At 36.3% G+C, this 21,746-nt stretch overlaps 1 long non-coding RNA gene and 1 other non-coding gene across 2 annotated transcripts; both read left to right on the top strand.

Annotated features, from left to right (window-relative positions):
* Positions 1–6,170: 6,170 nt before the first annotated feature.
* LOC150038476 (uncharacterized) lies at positions 6,171–9,153 on the top strand. The gene is made up of 2 exons (XR_016527739.1): positions 6,171–8,462; positions 8,580–9,153. It is a non-coding gene; the product is annotated as an uncharacterized LOC150038476 (long non-coding RNA).
* An 11,265-nt stretch (positions 9,154–20,418) lies between these two features.
* Positions 20,419–20,525, top strand: LOC150038477 (small nucleolar RNA R71). Its single transcript, XR_016527418.1, has one exon. It is a non-coding gene; the product is annotated as a small nucleolar RNA R71 (small nucleolar RNA).
* Positions 20,526–21,746: the final 1,221 nt, after the last annotated feature.

Genomic DNA, 21,746 nt, shown 5'->3' on the forward strand with positions numbered 1-21,746 from the left:
TGTTAATATCATCTAAATCCTTTCTATTGAATTTTCACTTTATTTTATCTCAAAATTTAATTGGTATGAATTTTGCTTTTTTTTTTTTTCTTTTTATCATACAAAACTTTCATTTTCAAAAAATAAAATATAAAAAAAGAACCTATATTTAACTTCATTTAATTTTTTTCCCATTGAAATTTTACTTCATTTCAACTCAAACTTGAATTGAAGTGAGTGTTTTGCTTCTTTTCATACTTTTCTACTCATATAATATGAAGTTGAAAATAAGATATATGCAAGGTGAAGCAAACTAAGTCGAGGAAACTAGTGACTATTTGGATTTGCTTGAGATTTTGGTTGAGCTAAGTGATAAAGAAAATTTTCCAATCTATATATAGGTTAGGCCTGCACATCTCGACAGTACTCAAGGCAATCTGATCATGGTCATAGAGTTGGACTAAGAATTGGAGCAATAGGAAAGCATTTCATCAGTAGAAGATCCATGAATGATGATGCTCAAGTTGATATAGATTCACTTATCTTAAATATGGAGGGAATGAGTTTGGATAGTCAATATGGAAATGAACAATATGCCTATAACAACCGTAGTTGTGATTATTGCAATGGTAACTATAGACAGTCGAGTGACTACAATTCTTATGGTTATAGTGATTTGACTAGTGGGAGATAGATAAAGATTTGGATTGAATACAAAGATGCAACGAAAATGATAGATCCTCGTCAATTAGGCTTGCAAAGTCCTCTTTTTATTGCCTAAGTTTACCTCTCCAAGTAATTAGAAGATTTCATGGATGGTTTCTCTACCTCTAACGGACATAGGCATAACAGATCAATCTATACACATGGATCAAAACATCTATATTTTATCTACATTCTTTAGAGCATCCTCATTTAGATATAACATGGTTTGATCGAAGGTGTCCTCCTATTAGTATTATTGTGACCGAGATGTAAGTTTTAACTTCATGATTATACAATAAAATCCTAACATTGTATAAAACAATAAATGTCAAGATCTTTGAACTAGATGATTTTCACAAACAATATAAGTTAGAACAACATACTTTGATCCATGATACTGATTTAGTAAGGCATTGAGTTTCTCTCTCTTGGCCTTCCTTTATAACTTAATTAGGTTTCCTGATGAGGAGAAAAGGCCAAGAGAGGAGCAATCCTAGGGTTTTATCTTTATATAGACACCTCCCATCAAGGATTTATAAATTAGAAAATTATTTTTAATTATCTCTTACTTAATTTAGGAATTATCTTTTACTTAATTGACCTAATAAAATAATAGGCTTAAAAGATAAAATAGTAGATAATGCACATGGGTCAAATTAATGATAATATTAAATTTAAATAAAATCTAAGGTTGACAAGAGAAATAACAAAATTTAAAGTTTCATTTAAAAAAATGGCAAAAAGGTTTCAACATTGTAAAAATAGCAAAACGAATTTAAATATAGAAAATAAAAATAGGTAAATGACCAAACTACCCCAAAGACTAACAAATTGAGTACAAATAGACAATGCTTAAAAAAACTCAAAAACTACAATTACACTCCATCTAAACTTCTAGAAGCAAAAAAATTACAATCTCAACCAAAAACTAAAAAACTCATCAATATAGGTCTCACTGAGAAACAATTGGTGGCTGCTTCTTCAATGGACGACCACGATGGTATGTTTGTGGTGTGATGGTCACCGCTGGTGGCATGCGGCTGCTTAGAGAACAAGTCGATAATGAGCAAAACAAGATTTGACAGTCATGCAAACCAAAATGTAGCAGAGAGGGTGATGGTGAGAGAAGAAATAATGGAAGGTTCTAAAGAAGGTGACCTAAGATGCGACGTGGTGAGGAGGATATGCTAGCATAGATTTTAAAGGAGAGTTTGTAAAGATGTTATGACTACAAACTTGTTGCAAATGGGAAATAGGAAAGAGAGAAATAAAAGGATGGGATAAGAGGGAGGTAAAGTAGAATGAGTATTTTTTTAAAAAATATATATATTTTTAAATATGTAGGGAAGAAAGTGCTTAATTTTATTTCCACAAAAATTATAATATATTGAAACTTTGGAAATAAGGGTTAGTGTTTTTTTTTTAAATGAAACAATATAAAAAAAAATCTTATCAAAATAATAAATAGATATATAAATGGTAATAATATACACATACAAAATTAATATAATAACAAAATATATAAACAAATAATAAAAAAAAGATAAAACATAATTGATAAGAAAAGATAGATTCAAATAGATATTGTTGGAGAAAAATTAGGAAAATCTATAATTTAAATCTAGAAACACAAAAAATGAAGATTAAAATCGCATAATTTCATATTACAATTACATTGTATGTGTAAGTGTAGATTAGTTAATCTCGTAACTTCATATTACAATTACATCTGTAAATGTATATTAGTTAATTTTCAAAACCCATTAAGGGAAAACTGGAAATACGTTTAACTTTATATTACATTTTGAAGTTGATAACAACATGTTTAAACTAATAAAAATAAGATTTAGATAAAGTTAAATCTGGTAACAAAAAGTTAAACCAATTGAAAAATAGTTAGATAAACCAAAATTGATAATAATATGCTCAGCAAATTGAAGAGAAGGTTCTGTTTCTAGTGAATTATTATTCAAATGTATAGTGTATTTGCAAGATTCACAGGTACATTAGAAAATAGTCAACCACCACACAAAAATCATAACTCCAATTCTCTGGCGTTCCCTGCAACCGTGAAATTTTCGATTTATTGTAGTGTCTAACTTTGATTCTCTCCGATGGACAAGATTTCATCTTCTTTGGCTGAAAAACAAAGAAAGTTGAATATAATAATGAAACAAAAGAAGATTGAATCATCATACAATAACAAATGAAGAGGAAAAGAGGAAAATCGATAAATCGATGGAAAGAGGAAAAGAGGAAAAAGAGGAAAAGAGAAGTCTAACCAGTAGTTGTAAAGCCATAGCAAAAACAATAGCTTGTGAAAAAAATTATAAGAAAACCTAAATCGATAACTTTGTGTGAATAACAAAAGTGATGGTCTTTTTTTTTACGATAGTGATAGATATATTTTTTTCCCAAATGGTTAAAATAATATAAAAATTCAATAATATAAAAAAAAATTAAACCTTCAAGGATATGAGAAATATTCAGCTAATTTATTAAGAATATGTATAAAATTATGAAAAACAATTCGAAGATTAGAATAAATTTGAAATTTGATCATTTATGAAAATTTAAAATATAAAATTTGGTAGAAAAATCTAGACATTTAATTAAAGTAAGATTAATTCGAAAAGTAGTTAAACAGAATCTAAATAAATAATAAAATATGTAGATTACGTGTATTTGTAATTTCATCAATAATAACCCTGTATACAGAACTCGATCTTGATTATGATTCTACACTTACCATGTATTTGTAGTTTTATCAATAATAACAGTTACGAACCAAACAAGGGCAAATTAGATATTTAGAAATTTGTGGTCATGTGCATTTTACATGAGTTGTCATAAATCTTATTATTGGTTGATTTTGCTATTTTTCAGAACGAAACCCTAAAATTTTTCCTACTCTCCAATTCCCCTAAAATCTAACATTCTTCCACTTGGCCCATTTGACAATATTTGCTATATAAGTTCATAAACATAACGCGTGGAGAAGAATTAAAAAAAAAAAATTATCTTCATATCATGAAATCAATGTCAAGTCAAAGAAACTACTAAATGATCTTGGTGGTCACATATCATTGCATTAACATACTCCTTTCCATGTATAACAGAAATAGTTCTTCATCTAACATGATCTAATAATAAAGATAATCAATAACGGTCTAACAATAAGTGTCGTTATCAAGGACATTGTCTTGTTTGATTTACGTAATTCATTTATGTATATACCAATCATAAGAAACCATATCGTAAGATAAAATCAGAAACAATGAATACATGAGTTCAAAGTGTCAAACAACATAATCATAATATCAATCATGGTATCCATTAATGCCTGTAAGTTTGACATGTTCATTGAATGTCTTTGGTGACAATCCTTTAGTAATTGGATCCACAATCATAAAATTAGTGTTAATGTGTTCAATTGACACCCTTTGTTTCCGAATTTCTTCTTTAAGGACAATATTTTAATTCTATTTATTTAGCACCTTTTTAATACTTTTTACTTTTTAAAAGAAGATTGTTGCAGAATTATCATAATAAATTTTCAGTGGCTTGACAATACTGTCAGCAATTCTAAGTCCTGAAATAAAGTTTTGTAGCTATAAACAATTAACTGTAGCCTCAAAGCATGCTACAAATTCAATTTTCATAGTGGATGCAACGATGATAAACTGCTTCGCATTCTTCCATTAAATTGTTCCTCCACATAATAGGAACAAATAGGAAAATGTGGATTTTCATATATCCACATATCCAAAAAAAATCTAAATCTGAAAATTCGATCACCTCAAGATGATCAAATCTTCTGTAAGTAAGCATAAAATCCTTCGTTCCTTGTAGATAGACACCTTAACACTTTCTTTGCAACCCAACAATCCATTTCTAGATTACTTTGATATTTGTTCAACATATCGAGATAGCAAAATTGATATCTAGTCTAGTACAAGTTTGTGCATACATTAAGCTTCTGACAATAGAAGTATAAGGAATGGTTTCCATTTGATTTCGTTCCAATTCATTCTTTGGATATTGCATGAGACTAAACTACTGGAACTATTCTCGAAGAGCATTATCCATCTTAAATCTCTCTAAAACTTTATCAATATATTCTTTTGAGACAATCGTAATAATCTATTGCTCAATCACAGAATATTTCAATTCCTATCACGTAAGATGCTTCTTCCATATCTTTCATTTCAAAGTTTTAAAGAGAAATTCTTTGGTTTGACATAATAAACCAAAGTCAATAATAGACAGTGTGTCATCAACATACAGAATAAGAATTATAAACCCTCTCCCACTAATGTTTAGATATATACATTGATCAATGATATTTTCTTTAAATCCAAAAGATGTGATAGTATCATTATTAAACTTCAGATACCATTGTCAGGAAGCTTATTTAAGTCCACATATTGACCTCTTTAGCTTACACACCATATGTTCATTTCCTTCAACCATAAAATCTTCTGGTTGATCCATGAAAACTTATTTATCTAATTCTCATTTAGAAAAACAGTTTTCACATCCATATGATGAATCTCTAAGTCACAATGAACAACGAAAGCCATAATAATTCTTAATGAATCTTTTCAGAGAATGGAGAAAAAGTCTCTCTATAGTCAATACCATATTCCTAAATACAACCTTTGGTACCGACTCTAGCCTTTTATAGTTCTATACTGTCATTTGAGTCATGTCTGGTCTTAGAGACTCATTTATACCATACTTTTTTACTTCCTGTAGGCAATTGTACAAGGTCCCAAACCTCATTGTAACCCGTTGATTTTAACTTTTCTTTCATGGCATCTAACGATTTGGTAAAAGTATCACTTCTAGCGGCTTTTGAAGACGAAACTAGATCATTATCAATACTTAAGTCAAATTCTGACTCATGCAAATAAACTACATAATCATTAGAAATAGCCAATCTTCTTTGTCTTACAGATCTTCTTAATTCTATTTTTTGTGGATCCTCAATTATAGGTTGATTCATTATAATATCATTATGTGGTATTTGATCATTAATTTTTTCTTCTTGTGGGTAGTTAACAAAGTCAACAACTACCTTGATCTATGATATTGATCTAGTAAGGGATTGAGCTTGTAGCATCCCGAGTTTTTCATAATTCAAATTTTGTATTTTCGTAAAATTTGAGGACAATTTTGTTAATTTTTGAAATTCAGATTTGTTTAAAGGAAAGATTTGGATCTATGTCTCATTAATTTAATTTTAAGTAATTTAATTTAAGTTAATATCGAGAATGGAATTTAAATCTGAAGAAAATTGTTTTGATTTTTGGAATTTGAAGAGAAAAAAGAAAGAGTTTTAAGAATATATATAAATTCACATATATATATATATGGAAGAAAATGATAAGATAAAAATAATTTAGTATAAAATAAAGAAAGTTTTATTTGTTTATTTATTTAATTGATTATTTTATTAAAGTTTTATTTGTTTATTTATTTAATTGATTATTTTATCTCTTCTCTTCCCCTCTGGCACGACAATCGAAGAGTCTTCCCCTTTCTTTTTCGCACGCGCCCCTCCCCTTTCCAAAACTCGCCATTAGCCTCCCCCGCCTCGCCAGCCGCCGCTCGTCCTCACTGATGGTTGACCGTCGGTAGGGTGTCGCCCAAGCAGAAGCCGTCGCTCACGCCGCACTGTTCGTCCGCCGCTCGCCTATCTACCACGCGCGTCAGATCCGTCTGACGTCGGACCGCCCCAAGTCGCCGCAAGCTCCAGCCGTCTCCGTCGCTCCGCCCATTTGCATGTTGAGACATCGTCGACACCGTTGGTCACCGCCACGTGTCAGTTCGGCCATCCGACATCACCTACTACCTTTCAGCCGGTGTTTGGGTCGAAACCCTTTTGGGGGAGGTTGGAAGTTTTGAGGTGACCCATCAAATTCAAGACCATTTTGGTAAAGATAGTTAAATTGTGGTAAATTTTCCCTGGATGAATTCAAGTTTATGCAAAAGGTAATCTTACTATTGGAACCGCCTTTGTGCCGGTGATAAAATTATGATTTATTATGAGGATTTTAAGACTAGTTATAAGGATAATTCTGACTTTATGAGATTTAATGGACTATTTAGAAAAGATATATGAGCATGTGATGATGTCTGAAGTATGTTAATGTATGAATATGATTTAGAATCTTATGAGACATATTAAAAGGATGATTGAGCATGACTCTAACTTATGAGTTAAGCGACACTACTACTGAAATGTCTTAAAGTTAGGTGAAAGTTGGAGCATTTGTTGATGTACATATCTATGTGATTTATTATGAAAGTGTGTAGGCTATATGATGTATTATGAAATTTCGAACGCTTGATTATTTACATGAGTTAGTGCATGAAAGTGATGTACTAGAGTTGATCCATTAATACTAGATTAATTACGTATGTTGAGATTAATTAACATGACCTTGACGAGGAGATTTTAGAGGACTCATGATGATGTGAATGTTATATGTAATATGAAGTTAGATGTAATCTCTTTTCCTTTCCGGACTATGTGACTGCATGAAAGTGATGCTAGTACATGAAAGAGATGTATGAAAGTGATGCTAGTACATGAAAGAGATGTACTAGGGCTGGTGTGTATGAAAGTGATACATACCTAGAGGGTACTGGGGTGTACATAAGAGGTGCGCGCTCAGTGGGTTATGTGTATACAAAAGAGGTGTATACATAACCATGTGTACGAAAGAGGTATGCATCCCTATATTCATAGAGAGGATCTGGGGTGTACGAAAGAGGTACACACTCAGTGGGTTATGTATATACGAAAGAGGTGTATACATAACCAGGTGTACGAAAGAGGTACGCATCCCTACATTTATAGAGAGGATCTGGGGTGTACGAAAGAGGTACATACTCAGTGAGTTATGTGTATACGAAAGAGGTGCATACTTAACCAGGTGTACGAAAGAGGTACACATTCAGTAGGTTATGTGTATACAAAAGAGGTGTATACGTAACCATGTGTACGAAAGAGGTACACATTAAGTGGGTTATGTGTATACGAAAGATGCATAACCATGCGTATGTAAGAGATTGTGTTTCCTTTGGGAGTCACCAGAGGTTGTGGGTCCGACGGGACTTACTAGAGGTAATGGACATACTTAACTACATTAAGACAGAAATAAGTTTTTCATGTATGTATGTGTCCCATGAGGACTAGAGCAGTTTATATGTTCCACTAGAGGTTGGTATCTAGAGGACATAGATGCCTAGCCTAACCCCAGTAGTGAGGTTACTTACTGAATATTTTATACTCACCCTTTCTCATGTTTATGTTTCAGATAAGAGTAGGGACGCGCTGACGAATGACAAGTGGAATTCGTGATCGAGCCACTGGGACCAGTTTTATGCTTCCGCTCATGAGATTTAAACTTCTTTTCATGTTTTTCTTAGCTTTCAGTGTTGATGTTTAAAACTTACTATTAAGAATCGCTTCCAGATTTATTTATTATCATTTATGATTTATGGGTACCCTACCGTTGTTTTTAATATTTGAAATTTAATGCAAAATTTTTTAAATTTATCTTATTTAATTAGCATTTATTTCACCATATAGAGTATCGTTTTAAGTTCTATGTATGCATGTGTTTAGTAACGGCCTAACTTAAGTTCTAGGGGGTCGGATCGTTACAGTTGGTATCAAAGCCCATGTTTTGGGTTCTGTAGACTGACTTACTACGTAAGTCTAGATAGTCCCTGTGGCCCAATAACGGATCCCTCGTCATCGCCAGGTACGTCCTACTAATGAAAGTTTCAATGCATATATGAGAATAGTGATGTAGTGTTTTAAATGTATGATTTCTAAGGAAGACCTAGAGATAGATAGTTAATGTATGAGTTCATGATAGGACATGACATCTAAACCTAGAGCAAGAAAGACAGTTAGAGAAGAAGTGCAAGCAGAGGAAGCTGAGAATAGCCAAACTGTCCCGGCAGCTCCAAATCCGCCTATGACCCAAATTGATGAAAAGGCAATGGAAGCCAGAATTAGTAAAGCTGTTGCATCCATCCCGGCAGCTCCTTTGATGGATCGTTGGGGGACCCACCAAAGCAGAGATGTGGTTGTCATCTATTGAGACAGTATTCCGTTTTATGAGGTGTTTGGAAGAGCACAAGCTTCAATGCGCAGTTTTCATGTTGATTGGTAACGCGAAAATCTGGTGGCATTCAGCAAAGAAAATGATTGATACTGGTGGGAAGCTTGCAACCTGGGAGCAGTTCAAGGAGCATTTCTATGAGAAGTATTTTTCGGCCTAACTTAAGTGCTAGGGGGTCGGGTCATTACAGAGCTTCTCTCTCTTAGCCTTCTTTTATAACTTAAGTAGGTTTCTTGATAAGGAGAAAATAACTACTTAATGAGATAGAAAGGACCAATCTCTAAGGTTTTATATTTATATAGACACCTTCCATTAGGATGTTTAATTAGGGAATTACTTTTAGTTGTTTCTTACTTAATTTAGGAATTATCTTTTACATAATTGGCCTAATAAAATAATAGGTCTAAAAGATAAAAGAATAGATAATGTACATGGGCCACATTAATGATAATATTAAATTTAAATAAACTCTAACACGACATTGATATCCATGCATGAAATAAGTCGAATTATGTTACAAATTTTGAATATATTATGACTTAGGAGAAGTATCGCCACTATCAAATAAATTACGCTAATGTTGGGCTAGTATTTTCTAGGTCATCATCTTACTATTGAACATTGTATTTAATCTTCATCTTTATGACTAAAACTTTGTCAATGACATTCATTTCCTATTCATAATTTTTCGGACTTCACTATTAACTATTATTCCATTACTAATCATATTTAGCTTCTAATTATTGATTTATATGCTTAAAGTCAAGTTTATTAGTTAAATAAGTTTGTTCTTAAAGTTCACTATAAATTCTCAATATTTTTACAAATTTTCGTCATATCCATAACTTTTCTTGAAATGTCCATCAATATTTAAATATCCATATCCATAAATCTAAGTTACCGATATCTACATCGATATTGATATTTTTGTCCTTGAAATAATGCCATAAGCTGAGATAACCACAAATGTACAAAACCTCAAGGTAGTCAAGACATATACCTCTAACAAACGTTATCTTGATGACAATTATTCACTCTACACGAGTTGCAAGCAAACTACAGTGATTGTCTTAATAGGAGAAAACGATTAATGCCGCTACAACAATCTCGAAAAACTTGAATCAGGTACTTAGGTAGAACTCTTGGATGCTTGCTTTTAACTAAACTCAAAATCAAAAGAAAGAAAGAAATAAGAGAACTCTTCAAATTGGAATGTGATGCTCTATATGAAGAAACAAGTTGCTATTTATAGGCTAGTAACTCTCTAAAATACAAAATAAAATAAATAAAAACAATAACTGAAACATATGTCAAATATAATTCAATTGAGTTGTTAATTGACTAATTTAACACAAAAGTCATCAAATGGTTAACTACACATTTAACTTTCATCTATGTTAAATTTGTAGTTGAAAGTTGAAACATTATCTAATTTGAAAGTTTCACAAATGAATTTAATCTACTTATTAAATCCATCCATTTTTTCACTTTCTTCACAATGTTATTAATATCTAACAAATTATGGGTTGTTATACTCACATACCCTCCCAAGTTTAGAATAGTCTCTTGTTATCATAACTTTGTCAATGGTTTTTTAGTACAATATAGGGTGAGGGATTTTGAACCAAACACTTCTCGATCCTTAACAAATACTAGTTGAGTTAAACTCACTTTTGTCACACCCCCTCACGGGATCAAATCGTGAGGATGGTAGATACCACCCTTTTGTGATACCTACTGCCCATCTCACCTAAACTCTTCTTCACTGTTGAGCCAAGTAAATATAACAACAACTTTTAACTAAACTTATTTTATTACAACAATAAAAAGTTTATACAATCCATAACTCAACTAAGTAATTATAGGCACTTAACTAAAAAACTCATAACAACAACTTAAGCTTGGAAGTGCGGTTGTAGTGTGGCAGATCTTGACCTTAGCAACACCCTGGAGCTCATTTCTTTCGCTATCTAGGGAAAACATTTTGGAAAACATGAGTTGGGAAGCCCAGTGAGTGACATTTTATAAACAAACTTTTAAAGAAAACTAAGCAAAACTATATAGCAAAGCTTTTCAATAAACTTACTGAGTGCATAATAAATCATACACCAAACTTGTACTCAAGCTTCCCTGGGATAGACCAACTCCATACTCCCAGGTAATGAGGTGGAACCATACTCACACCTTCATTTACTGAAGTGGAACCGACTCAAAAACTCGGTCTTAGTGCTAATGTGAAACCAACTTAACGCATAACACTCGTCATACGTGTATGTAGAGCTCTCAACTTGGTACTAAAGGAACTCTTATTCAAGAGTACCTACGAACGGAAGCGGATCTTTCCAATTAATTGTGACATAATTACCACATATACATTCAAACATACTAAAATGCATTCATAATGCTAAAGAGATCGAGAGATCATACCGGTTGAAGACGTCTTCTTCACAGCAAATCTAAAACCCAATCGTCTACCTCGAACAGTCTCCACAAATAGAAGAAAACAGAGATGACACCACCACTCAGAGCCTTCAGTATTCTTGGTGTGAGAATCCAAAGGGTGGGCTTTATTCAGATTTGGTAGAGGGAAAGAGGAAGAGAGATCGTATACAACGACTAAACAAGTGGGAGATGAGCTCGTCTATCGTATAGACAAAATGCTTGATCGTTTAGGTGAAATGTACGATCGTGTACGAAAAAGGTAAGCGATCGTCTAAACGATCATGTAGGAAAAGGTAAGCGATTGTCTAAATGATTGTGTAGAAAAAACTAAGCGATCGTCGATACGATCGTTTAGTAAATATCGGGAGCTAAACGATCGCTTAGGAAAAGGTAAACGATCGTTTAATAAATAGCGTGCGCGAGTGTAATTATTAAGCGATCGCTTAGCAATATTGTATAGGTAAGTGATCGTGCAGGCACTATCGTATAGGCACTGATTTTCTAAGCAATGACACACTTTTTAACACAATGTCCGCCCATCTCATGTTTAACACACCGTGAGCTACTTATGCATCTCAAAGTGATCTTTCAACTCACTCATTCCTTATTAAAACAGAAGAGACGCCATCCCATTTCCCTTTTAATCGTCCAATGAATGTGATCTCATCATATTCATAACATATGAATTAATATCATATATTAATTATAGTATTTTTCTCTGCTAGATATAAATCATATTTATATCCAATTTCCTTCAAACTAATGTATCTCATATATAAAGTTAATTATATCATATATAATTAACTAGTTCAATTACATCATATATAATCGAACTCCCTCATGTCAATTTGAACATTTCAAACTGACCCAAAAACTGACTCTCAACTTGTATCCAAGCTACCAAGGGGACCTATGGACATATGGCTCGAAGCTCCAACGGTACGTGAATAGCTAACTAAACTCTTTAGTCATGATATCCACCATTCGTTAATTACCAGGCATTCCACTAAAGACCGACAGTTGAACTCTTCTTGCCATAGATATATATGTCCATTGGATATAACTAATCATTAGTACGATGACCCTTCACAGATGCTCGTAATTAAAGTAGACCAATTTACCGTTTTGCCCCTGTAATTACATCTTTCTCCTTAAGTACCACTAATCCCTCTAATGAACAATACAACATAGTCCTACTATGTGTGAACACCTCTTGGGCCATGAGAAGGTGCGTGGCGCCACATCGTTCAAGCCTGGGGATCAACCCTTAAGAGAGCAATCTATCTACTTACCCCTGCTTTGGAGAAGGAGTGAACTCCATCTTGTGAAGCTAAGTTTCCAGCTCCTTAATCAGACGAATCCTCAAAGTGGAAGGTTTGAGTCGGCGCTCTGGCCACTCGTACTCATGCAAATCAAAGGACCGCCCTCAATGGCAGGAGTTCTCAACTCACTCAGGATTGAGGTCATATTACCTATGGTCATTCTAGTGAAGTGAATTCTCAGTCATGAACGAAGTTATATGACGAGACATTAACAGTTCGAAGTTAAGTCTTATACAAACTCTTTATATAGGATGCCCCCGTTCGCATGTTCACTACACGAATGATCAGGATCAGACCATCTGTGACAAGTCACAACACTTGTAACAATTCCACAAAGTGGGCTGCGTCCGTAGTGTTACCAGGATAAGGTTTCCTTGCTATATCCATATACTACAAACTATTTTGGTTGTCACTTAAGACATGATCCACTTGTATGTCACTACATACATGCTTAAGTTACATAAATACAACTAGGGATATTAAATTTATTGGTTTGTGGTAAAATAAAAAAACATCTAAATGTGCAAAGTCAAGAAGTGAGGTAAATATCATATACATTATACATCACAAGTGTTCTTACAAAGTTGTTTACAAACTATAGGACACGAGACTTTAGGGTACAAACCCTAACAATCTTCCACTTGTCCTAAAGCGAAGCGGGGAGTACAAACAAACAGGTACAAAACAATAAACTAGGGCCAAAAACCCAGTACAACAAAATCTCCCACTTGCCTTAGTCCAGCCGCGGGCGGTCTCGTGGACCCATGCTCTGAAGGTGACCCTCAAATACTGTAGCCGTGAGAGCCTTCGTAAATGGATCAACAACGTTTTGCTCTAAGGCAATCTTTGTGATGATCACGTCTCCTCGATGCACTATCTCATAGATCAGATGATACTTCCACTCTATGTGTTTGCCACGCCTGTGACTCCTGGGCTCCTTAAGGTTCGCCACAACACCGCTATTGTCACAATAGAGGGTGATCGGCTTAGACATATCTGGAACAACTTCCAGCTCTATCAAGAACTTTCTGAGCCAGACGGCCTCTTTAGTAGCTTCACAAGCCGCTACGTACTCGGCCTCCATCATGGAGTCGGTGATGCACCTCTACTTAGTGCTCCACCACACTACAGCTCCTCCGTTAAGAGTAAATACTAACCCTAAAATGGACTTCCGAGAGTCCTTATCAGTCTGAAAGTCAGAATCTGTGTAAGGATCAAATCCCTCGACCCATACACGAGCATGTAGTCCCTCGTTCTCCAAAGATACTTGAGGATATTCTTAATTACGATCCAGTGACCCTGGCCTGGGTTAGACTGATACCTACTGATTATTCCCACTGCATAGCAGATGTCTAGCCTAGTGCAGAGCATCGCAAACATTAAACTGGCAACAACAGATGCATATGGGGCCCGTCTCATGTCCTCAACCTCTTGAGGCATCTTCGGACACATGTCCTTAGACAAAATGACTCTATGCCTGAATGGTAGTAGGCCCCTTTTGGAGTTCTGCATCGAGTTCTTGAGCAATATTTTTCAATATACGATGCCTGAGACAGCATTAGCACTTTGTTCTTACGATCCCGAAAGATCTGTATACCCAGAACAAACTGAGCCTCTCCCAAATCTTTCATTTGGAATTAGGTCGCTAGCCAGTTCTTAACTGTAGTCAGTAGAACTACATCATTCCCAATGAGTAGTATATCGTCTACATACAATACTAAGAAAGCTACTGAGCCGTTGACTATTTTCTTGTAAACACAAGGTTCATCAACGTTTTGGTCAAAGCTATACGATTTGATCGCAACATCAAACCGAATATTCCAAGTTCGAGACGCCTGCTTCAGGCCATAAATGGACCGATTCAGTTTGCAAGCATTTTGCTCTTGACCTTGGGCAATGAATCCTTTAGGTTGCACCATGTAAATGATCTCCTTAAGATTGCCATTCAGAAAAGCCATCTTGACATCCATTTGCCAAATCTCATAATCATAATAAGCTGCAATGGACAGGAGGATGCAGATCGACTTTAACATGGCAACAGGTGAGAAAGTCTCCTCATAGTCGACTCCCTCCACTTGGGTATAATCCTTTGCCACAAGTCGAGCTTTGAAGGTTTTCACCTTCCCATCAACACCTCGTTTGCACTTGTAGATCAATTTACAACCTATATGTCTTACACCATCAGGCTGATCTACAAGATCCCATACCGAGTTGAATTACATCAACTCCATCTCGAGATTCATGACTTTGACCCATTCATCTCGGTCAACATCCTCCATTTCCTTTTGATAGGACAACGGATCCCCAATGTCGCCATCTACCACTATAGCTAGGATTTCCGTGAAACCCAGATAGCAATCAGGCGGGTTCGTAACCCTCCCACTGCATCGAGGTTTCCTCAACTCTTGAGGTGGAACCGTCCTACCAGATGAACTATCATCAACAACTCTGGTTGATGAAACAAGTTCTTCAATAATTCTTTTTGAAGTTTCAGTAGTTTCTTTGGAAAGCTCACTTAATACAACTTTACTACGTGGACTGTGCTCCCTGATATGATCATCCTCTAGAAAAGTAGCGTTCATGGAAACAAACACCTTGTTTTCAGACGGATCATAAAAGTAACCTCCTCGTGTACTTTTGGGGTAGCCTACAAAGAGGCACAACCTCGATCGTGATTCCAATTTCTTAGGATTTGCCTCAAGCAGATGTGCTAGGCAACCTCATATGCAGAAGTGTCGTAAACTAGCTTTACGCCTGTTCCATAACTCCAGAGGTGTTCTCGCAACACTTCTAGAAGGAACACAGTTGAGAATGTATACTGTAGCCTCCACTGCCAAACCCCAAAACGAGTCCGGTAAGGAAGCATAACTCATCATCGAACGAACCATGTCCAACAAGGTTCCGTTTCTCCTCTCTGCTACACCACTGAGGTGTTCTCGGTGCCGAGAGTTGAGAAACGATTCCATGTTCTAATAAATAGTTCTGGAACTCAGAATCCAAAAACTTTCTACCTCGATCTAATCGAAGTGTTTTAATTCGTCTATCCAAAGCATTCTCAACTTCAGCCTTAAATAATTTGAACTTTTCAAAAGATTGTGACTTTCGTTACATCAGATAGACATACCCATATCTCGAGTAATCATCAGTAAAATTGATAAAGTACTCATAGCCTCCTCGAGCTCGTACATTCATAGGACCACAAAAGTCAGAATGTACTAATTCAATAGGCTCTTTAGCTTGATAACTTTTTCTAGTAAAAGGTCTTTTAGTCATCTTACCTTCAAGGCAAGATTCGTACACTGGTAAAGAATTTTCTTCTAACTCGCTTAGAAGGTCATTCTTCACCAATCTCTCAATCCTATTGAGATTTTTGTGCCTTAATCAAAAGTGCCAAAGTTGGGCATTTTCTTTTGGAGAAACTCGTTGACGTTTAGATTGAGTTACGAAAGATTTAAACATCTCTATGTTATGAAGGGAACTTAAGGCTAACAATCTTAGCACATACAAGTTATTTTCTAGTTTAGCCGTACAAATTTCAACACTATCCTTATGAATAAACGCTTTATTCAATTTAAAAGAAAGAGTGTAATTGCATTGTAATAGACACTTTACAGAAATAAGGTTCCTTTTTAGTTTAGGAACTACAAAGACATCTTTTAATATGAAAAACCTATTCTGTAAAGTTAACTGGATGCCTTCTACTGCCACAGTTGAGATGATGTGCCCGGTGCTTATTGATGCGTTATTTTATGAGGTGAATTAATGAATGAAATGCGGTGATGGAAATGAGTTGAGCAACAAGTTTTCTCAGCAGAATCCAAGTATAAATTCCACTGAGTTTCCTGGTAAGTTCAAGGTCGAACTCAGGGACTAGGGAGAACGATATGCGGTGGTAATTTTCTAGAAGGCTTTGCGATAACCAAGAAATCAAATAGTTGTTTTGGGTTGTTGTTTGTGATAATAAAATAAACAAATGCGGCGGAGTTGCAAAAAGAGTTGATAATACGGAAGATGTGATGAGTATGCGGTGAACGGGTTGAGAAGGGGTTCGACTAACATTTCCTAGGATGTGTTCATGTTGTGTGATCATGCAACACACATACAATAGCAAACCATCTCTCGATGCGAATGCTACAACTTCTAATACTAGAACGCATGCGATATATGCGATGAGTTTATAGGACCTACACATAAGCCTCTATTCTTATTTATGCGATGACAAAATGACACACACACAAAAAAGGTGACCACATAATATCATACCTATCTCTAGAGTGCATGCGATGCATGTTGACAAACAGAGCTTATCTGTAAGTCCCTATCTCCTGCATATGTAGATGAATCTTGCTCTCTCGAGTCTAGATTCTAACCTAGCTCTCTCGAGTCTTTAGGTTATTTATTTAGACTCTTTCTCGAGTAGCTCTAAAGGGGTATTGGGCACAACATAAAACAAGATAATCGCATGCAATGAAGATCCTAGGTCATGTTAGCTTAGTTCTTCTCAACCCATTCGATTAGTTTGACTACTCATGCGTGCTAAGAGAGTGAACAAATGTAGAATGAGAACTTCCATTGTATAAATATAAAGTTGAAGTACAAAATAACAATGCAAGAAGAGAATAAAGAGCCTAGTAGCAATCTCTTGCTTCCCAGGCTTTTACACTGTCTTTTCTACTAGTGTTCAAAAGATAGTCTCGCTCTCGCGAGAGTCGGCCCGCTTTCTACTTTTACGCCTCCGGGTTCTATCTCAAGTTGCCCTGAGCGATCTTCTGGTGTCTTGGCTTTTCTTTTCTCCACCTTAAAATAAAAATAGAAAACTATGGATAAAGTTAATCTATGAACTGCTGAACTCCTTTTCTGAAGGATGTCCTCGGTATTTATAGAGCCTTCGGGGTGAAAGACGGTTTCTCTCTTATGATTGCACAGATGGGATGGCTAAACTAGTCGAATGGGTTGAGAAGAACTAAGCTAACATGACCTAGGATCTTCAATGCATGCGATTGTCTTGTTTTATGTTGTGCCCAATACCCCTTTAGAGCTACTCGAGAGAGAGTCTAAAGAAAGAACCTAATGATTTGAGAGAGTTAGGTTAAAATCTAGACTCGAGAGAGTGAGATTAGATCGACATAAGCAAGAGATAGGGACTTAGAGATAAGCATTGTTTGTCAACACTGCATCGCATGCACCCTAGAGATAGGTATGATATTATGTGGTCGCATATTTGTGTTGATGTCATTTTGTCATCGTATAAATAGGATTAGAGACTTATGTGTAGGCCCTGTAGACTTATCGCATATATCGCATGCGTTCTAGCCTTAGAAGCCGTGGTATTCGCACCGAGAAGTGGTTTATTGTTGTATGCATGTTGCATGATCGCATAGCATGAACGTATCCTAGGAAGTGTTAGCCGAAAATTTTCTCAACCCGTTCCCCGCATACTCATCGCATCTTCCGTTTTATCAACTCTTTTCAAACTCCACCGCATTTTTTTTTTATTTCCATTACCGCAAACAATAATCACAACAACCTATTGATTTATTTGGTTACCACAAAGTTTTCCTAAAAATTACCACCACAATTTATTTTCCTAAGTCCCTGAGTGCGACCCTGGACTTACCAGGAAACTCAGTGGGGTTTACACTTGGATTCCGCTGAGAAAACTTGAGTGCTCAACGCAACTCCATCAACGTATTTCATCCATAATTCCACAACATAAATAATGCATCAACTGTCCTAAAATTAAGTTGACTCTAGTATATACGAAAAAAATAGAAGCATGTATTTCATCATTGAAATAATAATTGGCAAAGAGACAGCATGTGGCGACTTACTAAATTTATCAATGTTAAATGATTGCGGTAATCAAAGAGGATGCGGTGATAAAATTTTCAAAATTAAAACGTAGTGCGATAGTGCAGAATTTGGAATAAAGTCAAGGAAGAATACAACCTCCAAATTTGCACTGTCGCCCGCATTGTTTGTTGACGCATCCTGCTTTACGACCATCTTCTTCTTTTGGATTGCGGTGACGGAATAAAGTAGTCGCGTCTTCGTGTAGCGCCTTCATAATCGTTTGCCTCGATTGTTGCAAGAAAAACATCGAGAGGGTTAAATATTAAAAAAAAAACATAGTTAACAAAATCGCTTTACCGCAACCGTTTAGCACGATTGTTTTTCTTTTTTTCTTTTTAGATAAAGAAGTAAATATGGATAACAGATAATAATAAAGTGATGAAAGTTCATGAAGTATTGATGTAGAAAAAGGATATTCAAAAGGTTTGCGTCCCTGATGAGGTTGAGTCACATAGTAACTCAGGGACTGCTTATTTCAAGCTGGGCTTTTGACGTCCACAGTGGCTTTTTCTTCTTTTCTTGCTCTTCTGAAATCTTGACTGCCTTAATCCGGAGCCTTTCCCCGTTAATGTTCATCGCAATCTCCCCTTTGCACACATCAATTTGAGCGCGACCGGTAGAGAGGAATGGTCGTCCCAATATGATAGGTGCATCTTCGTCCGCTTTATAATCCAAAATGATGAAGACTACCAGCAAGATGAATTTATCAATTGAGATTGCAACATTTTTCAACTCTCCCTCAGGATGGATTCGGGATCTGTCCGCAAGTATGAGAGTCTCCGTCGTGGGCGTGAGGTTGCCCATATTCAATCGTTTGAAGATTGGTAGCGGCATTACGTTTATACTCGCCCCAAGATCGCATAGTGCTTGGCCACTGTAGTCCCCTCCAATGGAGCATGGTATCGTGAAGATTCCTGGGTCACACATTTTTGGTGGGATCATCGCATTTTGCGTTGCTGCCATTGTCGCGAACTTTTCCTAATCATTCTGTTTCTTTTTCAATCTTTGCGGAAATGGTGGTAGCTGGACTTATTCTATCTCATGATCTAGAGGCTTAAGGGTGGACGCAACTTCGGGTTTCATCTGCTCGGGCTCTTCTAAATTACACATCAATGGGTCCTCAGTTGTCACCGCATTCAAGTTGGTCGTGATGGGTTCCTCCTCTGCTTCCGCAATCACTTTCTTGCTTAGCAAGAAAACTACTAAGCATTGTTTCTTCCCCGTACCCCAGCATTGCGAGGGAGCTCAGTTGAGCTCGACAAAGCTCTTTACGGTCTATTTTTAAGTTCGCCCGCAATCTGTCCTAGTTGCATTTCGAGATTTCAGATGGACGTTGCTTGATTCTTAAGCACTGATTTTTTTTCTCAATGTACTGCTTCAGCAAGCTTTCCAAGAACGAAGATTGCGGTGTCTACGAACTACTGGCTTGGTTATGCGTTGGACCGTTGGTTTGTGGGAAAAATCCAGGTGGCCCTTCTTTTTGAACCACTGGTTGATAGATTTGTTGTTGATTTTTCCATGCGAAATTGGGGTGGTTTCTCCACCCGGGGTTGTATGTGTCAGAATAAGGATTATTCTTTATGAAGCATACTGACTGCGGATTTCATGGGCATTCTTCAATTGGATGCACGTCTTCGCAGATGACACAGCTTGCGGTCGTTTGAGCAATTGCGTTGACCTGCCCTTTGTTCGCTCCCATGCTATTAATTGCGATGCCTTGTATCAAACTCATCATTGCAGTCATTTGGTTCTGAAGGGATGCGATGGCCCTGTTGTTTGCGTCGTTGTCTTTAATTCTTAATCTTTGATTGCTTTCTCGCCAATCCTCGTGATTTTTGGAAATGCGATCAAGTATATTTTTGGCCTCCTCATATGTTTTGTGAAGCAGACCACCAGCTGCTGCCGCATTGGCAGCGGTTTGCAAAGCAGGGTTCAGTCCTTGGTAAAAGATCTCCATTTGCAAGTAGTCTGGTAAGCCGTTATGTGGACAGTCTCTTACCAGCCTCTTGAACCTCGCCCAAGCATCACTGAGCGATTCGTCAATTTCTTATTCAACATTTGTTATTAATTTTCTTCGCCTGGCATTCTCGATTGGTGGGAAATATTTCTTTATAAACTTTTCGACGACTTGTTCCCACAAGTTATCTCTCTCGGTTCGAGAGAATAAGCCCATTTTCTTGCCTGATCACACAAAGAAAATGGAAATAAAGTTAGTCGAACTTCTTCGGTAGAGATATTCGGGAACACAAAAGTGTTGCAGATTTCTATGAAGCTCCGGAGGTATGCGTGTGGGTCCACGCCATGTCTTCCTCTGAATTGTCCTGCAGTCTGGATTATCTACAACATCACCGGTTTCATTTCAAATCGAGATCCATCAAGGGCAGACCTCATGATTCTTGGAGAGAAATCGTAGAGGTTTGGCAATGCATAGTCCCGAATGGGCCTATTACGATCGTTTGCTAGTAGGATTGGATTCGCTATGACATTGTTTTCAATTGGTGCTTCGTTTCCAGGCTGCTTCGCCATATCGTCTTTGTCTGGTTATTGTGGTTGGCGGCTGTTTCTTAATCTTCGTCTGAACGTCCTCTCAATCTCCGGGTCGTAATTCGCCAGAGATTGAGAGCTGCAAAGAAATCAGAAAAAATTATCGTTAGCACACTGATTTGTCGAAGTCCCCGACAACGATGCCAAAAACTTATTGCGTTATTTTATGAGGTGAAATAATGAATGAAATGCGGTGATGGAAATGCGTTGAACAACAAGTTTTCTCAAAAGAATCTAAGTATAAATTCAACTGAGTTTCCTGGTAAGTCTAGGGTCGAACTCAGGGACTAGGGAAAACGATATGCAGTGGTAATTTTCAAGAAGGCTTTGCGGTAACCAAGAAATCAAATAGTTATTTTGGGTTGTTGTTTACGATAATAAAAATAAACAAATGCGGCAGAGTTTCGAAAAGAGTTGATAAGACGGAAAATGCGATGAGTATGCGGCGAATGGGTTGAGAAAGGCTTCGACCAACACTTCCTAGGATTTGTTCATGCTATGCAATCATGGAACACACATACAATAGTAAACCACCTCTCGATGCGAATGCTACAGCTTCTAATGCTAGAACGCATACGATATATGCGATGAGTCTATAGAACCTACACATAAGCCTCTATTCTTATTTATGCGATGACAAAATGACACACACATAAATAAGGCGACCACATAATATCATACCTATCTCTAGGGTGCATGCAATGCAGGTTGAAAAACAGAACTTATCTCTAAGTCCCTATCTCTTGCTTATGTAGAT

The sequence above is a fragment of the Benincasa hispida genome, chromosome 1, assembly GCF_027475165.1.
Source record: "Benincasa hispida cultivar pf3 chromosome 1, pf3_genome.v1.1, whole genome shotgun sequence".
NCBI classification, from domain to species: Eukaryota; Viridiplantae; Streptophyta; class Magnoliopsida; order Cucurbitales; family Cucurbitaceae; genus Benincasa; species Benincasa hispida.